The sequence below is a fragment of the Sinocyclocheilus grahami genome, unplaced genomic scaffold (assembly GCF_001515645.1).
Source record: "Sinocyclocheilus grahami isolate Dianchi unplaced genomic scaffold, SAMN03320097.WGS_v1.1 scaffold1236.1, whole genome shotgun sequence".
In the NCBI taxonomy this organism is placed as follows: Eukaryota; Metazoa; Chordata; class Actinopteri; order Cypriniformes; family Cyprinidae; genus Sinocyclocheilus; species Sinocyclocheilus grahami.
In genome coordinates, this window is record NW_015506415.1 from 22183 (window position 1) to 41284 (window position 19102).

Consider the following 19102-nt stretch of genomic DNA (forward strand, 5'->3'; position numbering starts at 1 on the left):
TCATCCACACCTGCACCTCATATACACACACATATAAACTACGTCTTGATTTGCCCCGGCTGTCATTTTCGAGCGTTATAGCCGTGTTTGATTTTCTGTGCATCTGTTATTGGACTGTTTCCCATTACTCTGATTGTTATCTGCCTGCCCCGACTTGGATTGTTTCCCCTGGACTCTAATTGCTTGCCGCCTGCCCCGATCTCTCACCTGGTACTCAACTCTGTCTCAGCCTTGTCTCTGCTGTTCTACCTTGCCGGTATTTGACCTTGTATTGTCTGACCATTCTAATAAAAGCTGCAAATGAATCCACACATTTCTGACTCGTCACAACAGAGGGTTCATCTTTTAAAATCTTCACAGAAGGAAGTTTTCTTTTACCCTTGTCCGAGACAAATAAATCAGACTACAGCAGACACAATATGCTTCTATTTTCACCACTGGGATTGTTTCAGAGTGCTGCAGCTTTCTTACTCTCAGGTGCTAAATACTTTGACCGTTGTGGGCGCACTTCTCTCCTCTATGATTTGAGGTGAAGTAAACATCTAATGGGAGCCGTGCTGAAGTCAGAATTGCACACAGTGGAATTGATCCCAATCTTCTCCGAAAGATTGACAACACTGACTAGCCCCGGTGGATAAGTCGAGGCAGCAATTTTTTCCCTGTCTGTCTTTTTTAAATACTTTGGAACTGTCAAACATGGCAACTGTAGGTCCAGGCAGATCAGAGTTCAAATACTTTATTGGCCTGCTCAGTAAAAAATAAAAAATAAATGTTTTAATTTTAAAGTTAATGGTAATGTATGTATTGCACATGATAAAAGACAATGTTAGCATCTGCTCATTTTAAAGGAACGCGGTTAATATAGGGATATTTGCCCCATCATTGACTACCGGTCTAAAATTATATATATATATATATACACATATATACACATACATACAGTGGAGATCAAAATTAGAGAACAAGCTACAGATACTTGATTTTTTTCCTGAAATACCATTTAAGCTATCCTTCAGAATTTGAAGGAATATTAGCTGTAGGTATACCACTGTTCTACTAACATGTTTGACAATATATTCAAGGCATTTAAACAAAAACCTTTATTCTGTGGAGAAAAAACATTGATCAAAATTAGAGAACAGTAACCACTGTAGCATGAAAGAAGATTATATTCAGCCAAAACTATTTGCTCTGGAACAAATAATAGATTGAGACCAATTGCCCATTAGATTTACACAAAACGAATTATATCTCATGTTAAACCACTATAGAGACATCAGAGCCAGCGGCAAATTTCAGAAGATCTGTCCGAGGTGAGGCTACTTTGTGGGTTCATGAACGCAGAATGGCCACTGACACCCTGGAGCTCACATCTCCAAAAACGTCGAAGCAAATTTTTCGTGACTTTTCTCTTTATTAACAAGCCACATTTTTTAAGTCTAAACAAGTACATTCTCACCTAAAAAAAAAACTTAAAACTACATTCCGTGACACAAAAACAGTATTATTTATAAAATTATAGTGGATTTTGGCATCCGCCATGACACTCATGTGAAAAATTATGCATGTGGGTATGATACAAATGGTGAAACATTGGAGTTGTTATCACTAGGATATCGCACGCCTGGAGAAGCCTTTCAGCCAATCAGATTCGAGAACCAGAAATAACTATTGTATAAATATATACAGTATATATATATAGTTGCACCAAATGGCATTTTACAACCTTAATCCAAAATTATTTATTTTTAGTAGTGTTTTAAGTATAAAAAATAGTATAAAAGAGAACAACAAATGAACTGTAGGCAAGACCAAAGCCAAATGCTAATAAAAGTAAGAAGAACAAAAAGATGATACAAAACATAAAAGTGCAGGTTTACCCTAAAACAGTTTCACATTTGTTTGCATTACAGTAACTGTATCAGTGACATGAGTAGCAGATCATGGACCTTAGAAATGGTTTTGAGATATGATTGTGTACAAGTGCCAGCTTTCATCATGTAGCCTGAAAGAAAATCAAAGCTGATTCTAATTGCTGCTCCACCAAACCACTTTCATTCTTAGACAAACTCTAGCTTCATTACAGTGGAGTGAGATAAATTTCCACTTTCTACTTTGCATACAATCAAATCAAATCCAACAATATACATATAATAGAAAGAAAGGAATGAGATAGTATAAAATAGAACAACAAATGAACTGTAGGCAAGACCAAAGCCAAATGCTAATAAAAGTAAGAAGAACAAAAAGATGATACAAAACATAAAAGTGCAGGTTTACCCTAAAACAGTTTCACATTTGTTTGCATTACAGTAACTGTATCAGTGACATGAATAGCAGATCATGGACCTTAGAAATGGTTTTGAGATATGATTGTGTACAAGTGCCAGCTTTCATCATGTAGCCTGAAAGAAAATCAAAGCTGATTCTAATTGCTGCTCCACCAAACCACTTTCATTCTTAGACAAACTCTAGCTTCATTACAGTGGAGTGAGATAAATTTCCACTTTCTACTTTGCATACAATCAAATCAAATCCAACAATATACATATAATAGAAAGAAAGGAATGAGGCCAGCATAGTACTAATATTTGAAAGATCAGAGCAAGAGCCATGAATAACAGTCCACAGAACGAGAATAAAGAATAATGTAGGCCGTATGTTTGATTCAGTGCAGGAATTCAAGGACATTTAATTAGAGTGTTTACCCAGCACGGTAAAGAGCCAGGATACGGAGTCATTTATACCTGTGTCAGATTCATAAGAATCCCTTGTCATGCTGTTGACAGCCCATGACATTATGCCAGTTACGAATAAAAGCTGTCGTAAAAGAATGAATCTTAATTGCTAGCTATAATCTGCTGTCTCAGTTTATGCCAAAATGCTTCATTGTTTTCATAATAAACCAGGAGACCAGGCTGCATGTTCATTGGAGAATGATAATGATTTTTTAATCTGAGACAATTTGCCAATGTTCCGTTTACACTATATTGTAGTAATTACACTTACCCATAGTAGGGATAAGCAGAACTATCATCATATTTAACTCCTTATCTCTCCAGATAAGCTCACAAATCATCCTCCAGGGGTATTTAGCCGCCTGGGCAGTGGAGTGAGATAAATTTCCACTTTCTACTTTGCATACAATCAAATCAAATCCAACAATATACATATAATAGAAAGAAAGGAATGAGGCCAGCATAGTACTAATATTTGAAAGATCAGAGCATGAATAACATGAATTTATGAACTTCATGAATAGCATGAAGCCATGAATAACAGTCCACAGAACGAGAATAAAGAATAATGTAGGCCGTATGTTTGATTCAGTGCAGGAATTCAAGGACATTTAATTAGAGTGTTTACCCAGCACGGTAAAGAGCCAGGATACGGAGTCATTTATACCTGTGTCAGATTCATAAGAATCCCTTGTCATGCTGTTGACAGCCCATGACATTATGCCAGTTACGAATAAAAGCTGTCGTAAAAGAATGAATCTTAATTGCTAGCTATAATCTGCTGTCTCAGTTTATGCCAAAATGCTTCATTGTTTTCATAATAAACCAGGAGACCAGGCTGCATGTTCATTGGAGAATGATAATGATTTTTTAATCTGAGACAATTTGCCAATGTTCCGTTTACACTATATTGTAGTAATTACACTTACCCATAGTAGGGATAAGCAGAACTATCATCATATTTAACTCCTTATCTCTCCAGATAAGCTCACAAATCATCCTCCAGGGGTATTTAGCCGCCTGGATTAATGAAACTCCACTAATTAATAGGCCTTTGTCAGTCTTCAATGACAAAATTATGTTTTACCTTTGACAGCACTACATTGCTGCAATCCCCAACATGTGATAGGCCAGAACACAAAGGACGGTGGAAAATAATGCATGCAGTTAAATACAGCACTGCAGCACTTCCAGACTAATAACCACAATGCAGGCAGAGCCAAACTACAGTTTTTGTGTGCTCACACTATAGATCCAGATCAGAGTCTATTTGACGTCAGAGTTAGTTTGGTAAGTAAACAGCAGGAACTGCACTTGAGTGCCATTCATGTGATCTGCAATAGGTACAAAAGCAATCTGGCATAATTTGTGGAAATAACTTAATTATGCACAGTAATTTAACGAAATGTAACTCATTCATGTCCAACACTTTGTTCAAATATGTGTTCACAATGATAATGATTTTTTAATCTGAGACAATTTGCCAATGTTCCGTTTACACTATATTGTAGTAATTACACTTACCCATAGTAGGGATAAGCAGAACTATCATCATATTTAACTCCTTATCTCTCCAGATAAGCTCACAAATCATCCTCCAGGGGTATTTAGCCGCCTGGATTAATGAAACGCCACTAATTAATAGGCCTTTGTCAGTCTTAAATGACAAAATTATGTTTTACCTTTGACAGCACTACATTGCTGCAATCCCCAACATGTGATAGGCCAGAACACAAAGGACGGTGGAAAATAATGCATGCAGTTAAATACAGCACTGCAGCACTTCCAGACTAATAACCACAATGCAGGCAGAGCCAAACTACAGTTTTTGTGTGCTCACACTATAGATCCAGATCAGAGTCTATTTGACGTCAGAGTTAGTTTGGTAAGTAAACAGCAGGAACTGCACTTGAGTGCCATTCATGTGATCTGCAATAGGTACAAAAGCAATCTGGCATAATTTGTGGAAATAACTCAATTATGCACAGTAATTTAACGAAATGTAACTCATTCATGTCCAACACTTTGTTCAAATATGTGTTCACAAAACGTTTGACATTTCACAACATCTCTTAACTTCAGAACTACTGTACATCACATGCACAGAAATAAATAAATGTAAATTATGTTATGGCGGTGTCACGTTTTCAGTTTGTTTAGAGTTTGTTTTTGATCTGTTTTCCTGTTCTGGTCATGTGTGTGTTTGTTAGTTAGCTTTCTAGTTTGTTAAGGTGCATTCATGTCATATCGGAATTACAGTGAGATACCAACTTGTTGGTACGAGATACTTGTAAAAAGCATTCACGTCCTCAGATTCATTAGGCGCTATATGTTTAGGCATTGATAGTGTGATAGTTCCGAGTCCAAGTGTGTGAACAGCTCCAACATCACGTGTTGTCATCTCGAAAATTACAGTAATTACGACATGGCATGAATGCAGTATTAATTGGTTCAGTCATCCTTGTTCCCTGCCTGTTTGTTTACTATTTGTTTAGATTGATTTGAGTATTCTGTTCAGGTGTGTCTTGTTAATTAACTTCCTTGTCTTCTGTGCATATAAGTTCTCAGTTTCAGTTTGCTCCTTGTCCGGTATTAGTAGAGTTAAACTGTATAGTCTTGTAGAAGTTGTTTAGTTGTGTTGATTTCTCTTGCGTTTCCCTATCTTCTGTTTGTGAATTGAAATAAAACTTCAGTGGATTTGAAGTCCTGCTTCCAGCAAGTGATTTTACTATGCAGCGTGACAGGTGGATATTAATGATGAAAAACGGCAGAAGAAAATGGATACAACTGTTCAGACTACTTGCTGGACTACCAGATATGTAATATCTGAATTTACAACCACTTATGAATGAGTGGTGATTCTGTGCTTACCAGTGCTGCATTTATTTGATCAAAAATACAGTTAAATTAACACTGCTGAATTTTCAGCATCATTACTCCAGTCTTCACGGTCACATGATCCTTCAGAAATCATTCTAAAACGCTGATTTGATCTTGAAAACAATTGTGCTGCTTAATTTTTGCGGAAACCGTTTTGTTCCAGGATTCTTTGATGAACAGAACGTTCAGAAGAACAGCATTTATTTGAAAAAGAAACCTTTTGCAACATTATACATTTCTTTACTGTCACTTCTGATCAAATTAATATATTCTTGAAAAAAATGATTTAAAAAATCCAGGACCGTTTAAACAGAAGTGTTTACATCTGCTCTAATATTTATCTAGTTTATTACTTTGCGTGTCAAGTTCACAATAAAATGTTAATATATCTACAAGTCGCTGATTTTGTCTTCTGGATCAAATGCCACGGTGTATATTATGAGATTTATATTATATACCAGCCTTTTCTGTCATCATTTCAACCCTATGAAGATACTGCATGAACTGCTGATAGTACAGTATTCTGTATTAAATGTACCAAAATGCTTTTTTGACACCTTTGCAGTCAATGCTTGGCAGAATGATGAGAAAACTGTGGTGCAAAGGATTTTCAAAAGCCGTGGGAACTCTAAAAACTAAAACTGAAATGTATGCCACATGGGAAACTGACATCATCTTCAATCAAATACCATGGCACTTAGAGACCTGTTCTCAGTTCAGTCAAGATTTACGTTCATCTGATACAGGAGTTTCTTTCCCTATTCACTCTGTCTGATTTACATAGTTTGTTTCAGGCTATTAAGATGGTTCCTCTCTGGAGAAGAATCTCAGAGGAACAACAGGATGAGGCCAGAATAAAAAAAAAGAAGAAAACGTCTAATAAAATCTCCAGTGAGATGTACCCGATTCATTTCATGCTTGAAAGTCATTTGACAGTCTAAGTGAACAGTAGCAAAAGGGTGGCTGTGTTCAAATGGCAAAGGGAACTGCATCATTGTCAAATAACTCAAAACATACAATGCTCTGCCAAGAATGCCATTATACAGAACAGATTCAGAATTAAAACTTTACCTTTAGGAAACATTAGAGTGATTGTTAGTAATGAAATAGCTTTGCTTTAAAAGCATTCATGTTTCTCTTGTCTCTTTTCATCCGCAGTAAAGCCCACAGCTGCATATACAATTAGATAAGCTTACATTTGAATGCTGGTCTTTTCATAATCCATATGAAAGTAAGAAATGGCAAATAAAGAAATTGTTCTAATGATTAGCGAGACATTGGACACAACATGACTGCAGATGTACTTAATATTTGTTTTTAAAATACCTTCATTTCTAAAACTTAATCAGATTATCAAAAGTTAATAGTTCTTTAAAAGTTAATAATATATTATTAATACAATAAAATATATTTGTAATTATTACATATACACACATATATCACACATAAATCAACAAAGGAATTATTACTATTTCTGACAAAAAGAAAATAATATATTTTTATATAAATTTAAAATTGTTATATAAATATATTTAAAATAAAATATGCCCTATTTTAATAGGCTTCACAATGGTGTCCCTTTTCTTTGTCAAGACGCAACACACTCAGTCAGATATTTATAAAAGCATTTATAAATCAATATTTCAATCAAAGGCAGCCTCATAAATGTCCTCTTTTCATATTTCATCAGCTATGAGTTCAACCAATCATACCCGTGTTATTTTAGTTTTATTTATATACTACTATGGTATTTATTGATATTTTGAATTAGCTTTACTTTACAGCGATCTGTCTCTTCAAAGTAAAGCTAGCAGCGCTTCTGCCTCATTGAATGCAACTAGCTGCTTTGATATTATCTGAAACTGGAATGTCACTTGAAAGGTCATCCCCTGACATTTGGAATTTCTTAAACAACCGACAAAATAAAACAAATCTAAATGTGCATGAAATGGAACGCAGTCTGAACCCAACATTTCTCCTCCGTGCACTTTCAAAATGCACTGGTTTTATCCTCTCTAAGCCCTGCTAAGACTAATGAGTCAGAGAGACATTATCTCATAAACTGATAAGTGATCACAAATGGTCAAGTGCACTTGGAAATCCAATATTTACTTAATTCTTCTTGTGTGTATCAAATGACACCCAACTTTTCAATCAGAAGATATGGAGATAAAGCAAGATTTGCTCTATCAAATAAAGCACTTACCAAAACAAACCCAATCAAGGAAGCGGGCGACACTTTGACCTTTTCTACAGTGTGGGTTGGATCCCATAGCCTGTCCCTCCCTTATCGAAGCGCAGAGCAAACATACACAGACGGTGAGAGCTTTCCACCGCAAATACGGGTTTAATCTAATTCCTCCCTAGTTATCGGCTTCTCTGCCGTTTCAGATGTAAACTGAGTTTGGCTTTTAAACTTGCACTTGTAAAATCACATATTCTCTTTCCCCTAGAGAGAAGGTAGTGTGTTTGTTGCACATTTAAAAGCTGTCTGATTAATTATTCAAGGGTATTATTTTCAGCATTCAATCTATTTCCTGCATCAGCGGTGCTGATAATGGGTCCCGGTGGAGTTGGGGAAGTCATGCATGCATATTCCTTGTTTATTCCATGCTCACCTCATAAGAACTTCACAGATGTACTGTACCTGGCACAGAAATCAATGCTCACATGGGTATTAGAATGCATTCAGGGAACAATTTCACAAACAGATGATTATGAGAATACAACTAGTTTCTTCAGCTATGTATATTAGTTTGAGGCTTTTTGATTTGACAGTTTCAGTAACAGCTTTGGATGAGGTGCACTTACTTACTTAATTATTTATTTATACATATCTGCGTCCCCAGAGGTTGTTATTTTTCTTTCCCTAGGAGCATAATTTCAGGTTTTGTCAGCAGCTAAGTGCATACTATCACAATGGAAGTATATTTGGTCTTTTAATTTAACAACTTACCAGAAAATGGGTGACTTCATTGACATAATTTACAATTTGTTCATTTTAACACAATAGGTGGGAATTAAACCATAAAATAAATTAATATACACATACATATACTTACATTACATACATTAAATGGATATAGATATGATTCTGTCTTGCTACAGTTTGCTGCTGCTGCTACTACTGCTACTAAAAATAATAATAATAAATACATGTATTTATTTATTTAATTTGCAAACCTTAAGAGGGTAGCATAATATTTTATTCAGTCCTGTTATAGTTAAATATAGATTCTGCCCTGGTATTATTTGCAAAAACAAATAAATACATATTTTATTAATGTATTAATCAAACCATAACAGGACAGCATATTTTTTTATGGTCCTGTTATGGTTTGTTCTTGACTGGTATTAGTAATACAGAACACTGTGGAGTCCCAGCTCTGCATTCATATGTATTTCTAGTATGCTTTTGACAAAGTCAAACTGGTTTAAATGAATCATGAGTGCTTTGGTGAGAAAGAAAATGTGGTCAGCAGTATCAGACTGAACGTTTGGATTTACTGAACTGAAAAAAAAACAGTCTACAGGCTGAAAGCTCATTATTGAAATCAGAATTTGTATCACTGCATTTTGGCATGATGAGGTCAAAGTTCAAGTCAGGATCTGAAAACATTTTGATGTTTGTGTTGGGCTTTTGCTTTTGGTTGCGGTCTCTTTTACTACACAGGACAGTTAGGAAGGAATTACTGGGTTTAGGACATGAAGCAGATCAGATTTGACCCAGAAAGCTCATGGGAGGACTACAATGTCTCAACAGCTTTTATGTGAGAGTCTGTGAAGCACCACACATCCTTCGTCTTCACTTTTATATTCACAGACCGCAGATCTCACATAAAAAGGATGAACAGATCGAGATTTGATCTCAGAATGAACGCTTCTCTGGGTTTTGGGTAAATACTTAAAGAGAGAAATGGCTCATTCGGTAAAACCGTGTTGACTAAATAGGGACTAGTATCAAACACATTCATCTCTGGTTCTCAAATTAGCATCTCATCTGCTGAGCTGTGTATGTACTCAGCCAAAGACAATAAGTTTCCTAATGAGCCAATGCACTGTAAAGCAAACATTAATATTAAGCAACAGACAATAAATTGCTTTTTTAATGTTTATGTACAGAGCTCCTGAAATATATGTGTTCTATGCTGTAGAGTCCCAGTCGAATTAACAGAACTTAAATCTTTCAGAAAAAAAGAAAAGAGTATAAGGAAAATGTGTATTTAAAAGATTTTGGCTTCTAAATTAAACACGGGTGGTTAATTCATGACTAATTGTTAATTACAAACTAATCTGTAATAAAATATACACAAAAAAATAAGCAAATTAATTAAGCTACATGTTCAGGATATCTTGTATTTTATATAATGATGTCAGATAAATATATTAATCAGAGAACAACTGCATGCCATGTCTCCTTGTGAAACAAATTAGGTTATTTTATGAATGTATGTTTTCCCAAGATTAACGCAATACTCGCTTGCTAAAGCAATTGTGCATTTGCCATCAGAAACTGATTATTTTGTGGGTTTTAAACAATGCAAATATCCCAGCGCCCTCAGAGAAAAACAGCTTTTGCATTCCACACAGCACACACGATCACAATTACATTTTTATCAATGTCGCCGTAAGAAGGGGCTTTAATTTAGGGTGGAAAACTCCATTTCTAAACTAATTGCAAACAGTGGGTTACAAAGACAAAAAGTGCATACATGACTATATTCCAATATGAGGTGCTTTTGCCCCTATTAGTAGGAATTAAAAAAAATATATGGTGTTTTGATTTAAATATTACCCTTTATTTTATCTAATGCCTTAATATTAACCCTAAATTGGTTACACTTTATTTCGATAGTCCACTTTAGACATTCTAAATTCTACATTAGCAGACAGTCTACTAATACTCTACTAACTGCTAGTTGACATGTAGTTGCAAAGTTACTTGCTGTTAATAGAATGTCTAAAGTGGACTATCGAAATAAAGTGTTACCCCTAAATTTAATGTAACAAGAAAAAACAATACTGGTAGTCCAATAAACAAAAACAGCTCATGAAAGATCAATAACCAAAATTAGAACAATAGTGGTGTAAGTATGATTAGAACCACAGGTTTATCATACATTATGTATATTTCTAGTCTTACAAATTAAATATTAGATAAGAAGAACAAGCAGATCAATCTAGTCCAGTGCAATAAACCCAAATGTTTACCATCAGGACCGAGCAGCACCACTGCATCTAATTGCTATGCAAAGGACGACATTTGAAACCCATGACAGCACTAAAGATAGCACTAAAATTCAAATGCAATATTCCACATACAGTGACCAAGGTCTCGGAAGCCAGTTAAACTTTCAACAATGAGAAAGACCTGGCATTGCAAGTCTTTTATTTCCTACAAAATTTAATTCAGGCTCTCCAAACACCGCCGCTCTTGATCTCATATGCTCAAAGCAGCCATGTTAAAAATGACTGTAATAAGATTTCTGGGTGCTAAATTAAAGTGACTACAGTGGCAGCAGAACCCATTATTTGTGTAATGGAGCATTTGCAGTGGAGACTCAGAGCATGATAACACAGAGAAGCTTATTTTCTTGTGAACAGCGTTGAGTCAAGCAAACACAACAAAGCTTTGCTCAACCACCACCCTAATCACTGTCAAACTCACACACACACAGCCCTATATGGTGAAGGTACAACAATTCTGGATGCTCAACTCAAAATGCCTCGCCTGCCCTCTACTGGCTACAACGGATCAAACGTGACCACAAACGGACGACCAGGTAGTTCAGGGTAGACTATGGCCTGCACTGAAACTAGCCCTGATATTAACTGTTTTAAAATAATAATAATATACATAACAGTATAAATATTAGCAGATGCTATTCCAAATACTTATGGCAGCTGTAATGACAGTTTCAAAACACCTTCAGTGAATTAAAAGCTCTTACCTCTGCCTTAAAAAAACTAATTGATGAATAACTTTTTCGATTGTTCCTGGGCTTCCGGTACTATATTCCGTCCAAACGCACAGTTTCAGACCCGCCTGAAGTCCAGTGTGCAGCATAAGTAACTCCATGTGCTCTGGAACATTACATTACACTTACCTGCAGTGTTGCCAAACCCCTCCCTCAGAAAATCTCTAGAACCACCCTCAAAAGTCTCAATTTTTCACAAAAAGTCGGCAAATATGAAAACAAAGTAAATACAGGTAAATTTGGTAAAGGTAAAGGAAAGTATATATATAAATACATATACTGTATATATATACTTTACAAATGATAACAGTATAAAAAATATAACAAAAGATTAAATATAACAAAAAATTCTGAAGTGAAATTAGGGAATGCTTGTGATCTGCAAGCACATAAAAAAACATGATGGAAATGATGGAAAGACACAATGTTGGGAATTTGTTTTATGTGTCACCAAAGTGCATCCCTGTCCTGCTCAAATACAACAGATACGAGATATTATGATTCTCCAAAAACAAAAACTTTATTCATACAAACTTATTTCAGTCAACACACTCTATTACTACAAAGTAAGTGCAAAATACTGCATCCCAGCACACGACACGATGATGCATCTCTCTCTCAGTATCTGGTTGACATGACTGTGCATGAATTGTGGTATAACTTTTGTGTCCGTGGTTAAAACAAGATGTTAATTTTTTTCCTCCAGCATCTTGATTGATGCTTGTAATTAAATTGTGGTGTGCGTCATGGCAGGCATGGCGTACTGGTGTGTTCACTGCGAGCAAACATGAGAGGTCACGGGCCTACGGCAGGGTGTGGCCAAGTAAAAAATAAAAAAATCTCCAAAAAATCGCTAGTTTTATTTAAATATAGCTAAAATAGCTCGTTGTCGCAAAAAAACAAAAAAGTCGCAGCTACAATGAGAAAGTAGCTAAATTTGGCAACAAAATCCCCAAATTGGCAACACTGCTCACCTGACGCATTTAAAGCGGTTTGTTCGAGTTCGACGCTGGATCGTCAGGTGGCGCGACCATCATGGGGGATCAGTATGAACGAGAAGTCCTCAGTCTGTGTTTGCAAAGCAGTCATTCTTCATGGGACAAAACAGGTCCAGCAAGGGTAACTGCTATTAGGTTTAAAAATAAAAATATTTTCAATTTTAAATGTCATGAGGGATTAATAATTTAATGTATTTAACACAATTATCACCTTCAATTTAATTTTCTCATTATTATACCAAATCTATGTTTCTTAATATCCTCTCACTACATCTAAAAAGTGTGTCCACAGAGAAGGGTTCAATCATTCATATGCAATAGAAAATGGATAAAAATGTTTTTTTTAATGATGAAAAAGAGCTTGTTTTATCAAAAGCAACACTTAATAATATCTCCTATCAAAGCAAGTTTGTTTTTTAATGACACATGCATGTTTAATACGATTTTTAATACGAAAATTGTGTCCCCACTTTTTGTCAACACCGTCAGACATTCAATAAAATTGTATAAAATCAGGGAATATCAGGGCCAGCTGTCACTCTAAAGGACCCCCTCGCCACAGTTCACCTCTGCAGAGTACATCAGTGTCAGACAGGCTCTGCTAAGTTTTATAGTTTTAGAATGTAGAACTTAAAAATTATTAAGCGGGCATGAACTGCAATATTCTAGATATATTTAATAAAGAGCCATACAGGTACAGGTAAACCATGGCATTACAAATGAAAATGAATTTTTTTTTCTGACTCTAATTTGCCTCATTGCTTAGGAATTTAAAACCCTCTTCTCTATTTTAACCTTAAATACTACACTAATTGTAATATAAGTAGTAGAAATATTTTAAGTCATTAATGGACCATAATTATTGCACAAATAGTATTTAGTACCAAAAGATTTCCTCAAAATATTAAATAAATATTATTGAACTAAAATATACAACACTTATTTAACTGAAAAATAGTTAAGCTGTATGGTCACATTATAATAATCAATGCATAATATGCTGTAATGTTTAGCAAAAAAAAATGCTGCAAATACCTGTATAATGAAGCTGTCAGCTATCCTACTTAAACCCATTCAACTGTATTGTGCGCTGGTTTGTTTAGAGAGCTCCATGAACCACATGACCGCACGGCGAATCTATGTAATCTATTACTCATTACTAGTTACTCATTTCAAAAGTAATATTGTTACTTTACATATTACTTTCTGGCAACAGTAATTAGTTACACTACTAGTTACATTACTTTTTCTTCACGCCCGACAGAAGTTGTACTGTAACTGTGTATCTGTGTATCTTCATTATTCTAGAATGTTACCAACAACATATTTCTGCCTCCTCATTTCACCAAAATCCACATTGGATCGCAGGATCGCAGTATTACAAACACTCAATAGTGACTGATAGTGACATTCAAGTTGAAGTGTTGTATTAATCTCATTAATTGTCATGTGTAGCTTGAAGCTAATTGTAATTTCTCCATTACCCATATACGATTATATTTCATAATGTATTTTATCAAATCACATAAGTTTGTAAGAAACTTTAATTTACCAAAAAAAAAATGTATTATAGTAATATAATGTACCACTCTGGTGTGATGTCAGAGTAAAGTAAAGCCACAACTTACACAACAGTGCTCACAGCTCCGATCATCTTTTTTCCTGACAAAATCAATATAATGCAATATTTCTATCTGCTGAATGTAAGCTTTTGCATATTCCAAGCTTGCCTGCTGCACTGGGGACATCACATGCATGCGCGAGTCATGAAAATTATGAAAATAAATCTAGGAATTATTTGATTGTTGGATTTTAAATCAGCGGGGTTGAGGTATCAAAAGAAACTAAGCTGTTTTATGGATGGTCACTGTAATATTATTACTGAAATCTTATAAGTTACACTACTAGTTACTGCAAAAAGTAATATTATTACAGTAACTAAGTTACTAGTTACTACCCAACACTGAATAGAAAGTTCAAAACAACAGCATTTATTTGAAAAATAAATATTTAGTAACATTATAAATGTCTGTCACTTTTTGTCAATCTAATATGTCAATGCTGAATAAAATGTAAAGAATGGTAGTGTGTAGTTGACATACACACTGTAAAAGTTTTTTTTTTTACAATGTACTTTTGCTGAGGTGAAATTAATCTCCATCTTGACTCAAACCCTAAACAACATTACTATTCTGGATAGCAATCACCCCTCAGAAAACGGTATGCCCGCTCTACAATAATACAGATGCTTTAAACTGAAATAATATGTCTGGATGGGTGGATGTCCAAAATCACTGAAGGTAAAATAAAATCATTTGAAATGACTGTTATTTTCATATGGATGTCGAAAAGAAGGGAAGTCAAGTCAATTTCAGTGTAACATGAGGGATAATTTAGGCATTTGAAAAGTGTAGTGTGTATTGTTTCAGCAGAGCTTTTGAAAGCCAGGAGTAAATTTGTTTTTTAGATTTTTACTTCTGAGGAAAAAAGAGAAAGTGTCTATTTGTTAAAAGTATATGATTATCACAAATCACCCACTTGTTATTGTTAAACTTCCTGTAAAAGCTTCATATCTTTGTGCTAGAATTATTTTTAAAAAATACTGCTTTTAGAAGGCATGTTTTGTCTTGATAGTCGTTCCTTGATCTGCATAAATATTTTGCCAAACTGAAATCTCACCGGTTGGCTTTTGTCTACAAGAGTTCATTGAGGTGGCGAGGAACTTTGAAGCTGCCCAGAAGAAATGGCTTCATGCAGAGCTGGAGCAGAAAAAACAGAAGGAGCTCCTGGTAAAGTTTGATGTGGCTCGAGCTGCTCTGGAGGTCAAACTCAAACATGCTCGAAACCAGCTGGACGTGGAGATCAAGAAACTATAAAGCTGAGGCGAACTACCAGTGCCTGGTTAGTTAAGAAATTAAACCAGTTCTTATCACTTGTGCAATAATCTGAAGAAGCTAGATTTGTGTTTGTACCACTTATTATTATTAATTATTCATTCATTCGGTTTTTGTTATGCAATGTTTTTTTTTTTTTTTTACATAGTGGTGGTGTATTTTTTCTTTCCGTTTATTTATTTTTACTGATTTTTTCACCCTCTTGAATTGAATGGGCTGTTTAGCTACTGCACCTTTGAGACTTGAATGTAAATGTTAAAGTTGAAGCCAGTTGAAGCCATTTGGTCAGTGCGACATAACATGACTAACATAGACTTAGTGAAGGGCGTCATAGAGTACAGGGCCATGTGAATGTGGGCGGTCATAACTCATGTTTTAATGTGCACAGAGAGTCCATAAAATATAAGTTCTCTGTGATTTATTGACCATTGTTGTGAGAGTTTATTAAGGATACTTATAGTATCTTTATCGCTCATTAATTCATTTGACAGGAGTGGCAGATGCAGTTGATATGTGACATTCTAGTGCATGACAGCAAGTCAAGTGCTTGTCTCAATGATGAGCAGAGGTCAATGCTGACCAGCTTCAGTCACAAAGGAGCCAGTGTCCCACAACATTGAGGAAAACTGTACCTTAACGTTCAGCAAGCTCTTCGTTTTTTTCTCAGTTCACTGGAGTTTTTCCCCCATTCGCAATGCTATTTTCGATCTTGTGTCTTTTTATCAGGTTATCAGGGATTGATGAGGCTTCCTTCCTGTCACACTCTGACATTAGTTATGACAGAACGGGTGATGATTTGGTGGAATATCACATTTAGCATCATTTTTATTCATGATTTAGGATTATTGTCAAACACAAGCAATGTGCATATGCATAAAAATCACTGAAAAGATCGAAACAGTTGTTTCTGAAAATTATTTCATGTTATGAATTCTAGGACTTGGACAACACAGCATTTGTTAAGCCTCTCAAGTCAAGAGCTCGTGAGAGAAGAGTAAAGCCCCGTTCACACCAAGAACGATAACTATAAAGATAACAATATTAGCGTCCACACCAACGAACGATATCGTCTGTTTATTCTGAGCGCACACTCTTCTGCTGCTTTAAATTCTTGAGCTCGGATGGATTCTGATTGGCTGTCAGTGTTTTATCGTTCATCAGCTGGGAAAAAAATCGTTTTTAAAGTGATCACAACGATATCGTTCCTCTGTATCGTTATCGTTATAGTTGTGGTGTGAACTCTGCTATTCTATAATATTGAGAACGATTTTTAGAATTATATCTTTATCGTTATCTTTATAGTTATCGTGTTTGGTGTGAACGGGCCTTAAGTGCTACCAGTTTCTAGATTCTAGTATATGGAATAAATGGAAAGGCTGGGATTTCAAATCTAGTCTAAAGTAGCAAAAATAATGAATGAATTAAATATTTAAGATAAAGTTATGAATTATAATATAATTCATACATATATAATATTTTATGAATTATTAGATTCATTTGTGTAGCACACTTAATATTCCCATTTCTTTTTTAGATTTCTCAAGTTATAAATGACACAACATTATGTCTGTTGTGAAGTGCTAGTATATATTGTAGTTTTGTGCTTGCCCTTAATGTATCTCACTTCATCAGTGTTTGTTTTTAGCGTTCATCAATGGGCCCAAGTGTTGGTCCTCTGATTCAAAAACGAGGAAGAGTAAGCAGGCGTTCTGGAGATCTCCTGGGGGCTAGACCACTAAGGTTGGTTGTCAATTGTCTTAAAACAAATTGTCAAATTGTCTTAAAACAAATCCACCAAAAGTGAAACATTTAAGCAGAAATTATCTGAATCATGAATATTTGATTTTGCCATGCATCATTTGTCACTTTTGAGTTAAGGCATGTGTTAATTTCACAGTCAGTTATGTGTTAAAAATCTTCAGTAATCATAAATGGTCACTTACCATTTAATGAAACAGCTTCTCCTAGCTAAGATATTAGTGAGGATTGTAGCACAGAAACGTTAGAAAACGTGAGGTATATCTTGTGAAATGTACAGACTCCTTAATTTGTTTCTTTCTTTCTATTAGTAGTGGATCAAATTCCCCCTTTAGGTTAATCTGATGTCGTTTCTCATCAGTTCATTCGTTCATCAGTCCCACATCCGACTGCTTGCCATCATATTGCCCACACCCACCACCACACTGCTCGGATAAGAACAGCAGTGGACCATGTCCTGTCTGTCTCCCTTCATGGGACTCATATCACTCCCACTCAGCTGGCACTGATCACTAAGAGAGAAGCAAAGCAATTTGACACTTTGAGAAACTACATTTTTCTTTGTTGCAGGAACGTGGACACGAGCTAGATAACCAATTGTTATGCTACTCTAAGGGTCTTCCAATTCTGCAGAAAGAATGATTGGTTTCAAATGGATTTTTAGTGTGTGCTTGTCTGTGTATGTGCTTAGGAAATCGAGACGACGGTTGTGAAGGCGTCTGTCACTACCCCAGAGACTAGAGGTCAGATTCACATGGTAATAGACATCACCCAGGAGACTCCAGAATATCAGTCCAGGGCTCTCAGAAATGAACATTTTCCGTCTGTTGATAGTAAATAAGACTCAAAGGCGCCATTTTCAATGTCACATTCTAACCTTCCCAAACTAACCAGAGTCCTCCATGCAGAACTAACATCAGTGTGGGCACACAGTGAAGTCACAGAGGCTGAAACAGTCGTTGAAATGGAGGTGAGCTCCCCGGAGCCAGTCGCTCCTCAGGACCCCACACCCACTGTGGAGAAGACTTTGCAGCATGTATTCCAGCAAAAAACAGTAGGAGGCCATTCAGTAGTACTTCTTAACATATTGTGAGGCTTTCACATCTGGTTTTAACATCAGTTTCATGAGTCATGAAGCAAATATTTATTTGATTGTATAAATATATTATATAATTTATATAACATAATATGATATAATATAATAGACATTTTTCAAATTTCCAGGGTTCTCAGAAGCTGAAGTCATCATAAACTTGATAGTGGTGCATGAAAACCACAATAAACATATTTTGTGCATACTCATTTTCTCCAAAAGGAAAAGAAAAAAAGCATGATAGCATTTTTGACTTTACAAAAGAAAAGAAAAGATTGATTGATTACATTATATTAGAAGCACTCATACAGCACTGATAACCAGTTTTCTGTAATTTTATACCAAGGATCCATGTAATATAAAGATTTATGTAAAATAATTTATAAAATATAGTTCCAAGTACTGTATAATGTAATACATAACTGTTTCAGAACCTCCCCAGCCTATTCAGTGTGCATTATTCTGTTATTCTGGTATATAATGAAGTGAAAAAATGAATTAATAAAGTGCAATATAAGGAAAGTCTGGCAAACATGCTTTTCCGCTTTACAAATTTTAATAAGTGGTCAAATACCTCTGGTCTGACCATGCATCACATGTCATTGTGCAATTTTCTGAAAATGTCATAGTGTAATACAGGCTTTAATTCTAAGGGTCAAAGGGTGGAAAACTGTGTGAAAAAATATTTAAAATTGTATGTATATATATATATAAGATAAACAATTAAAAAAATTTAAATATTTAAATACTAGTTGTAGACAGG

General features: G+C 35.2%; 1 pseudogene; it reads left to right on the forward strand.

Moving 5' to 3' along the window:
* Nucleotides 1-12613: 12613 nt before the first annotated feature.
* LOC107568341 (rac GTPase-activating protein 1-like) overlaps nt 12614-19102 on the forward strand; it is a 31567-nt pseudogene continuing 25078 nt past the window's right edge.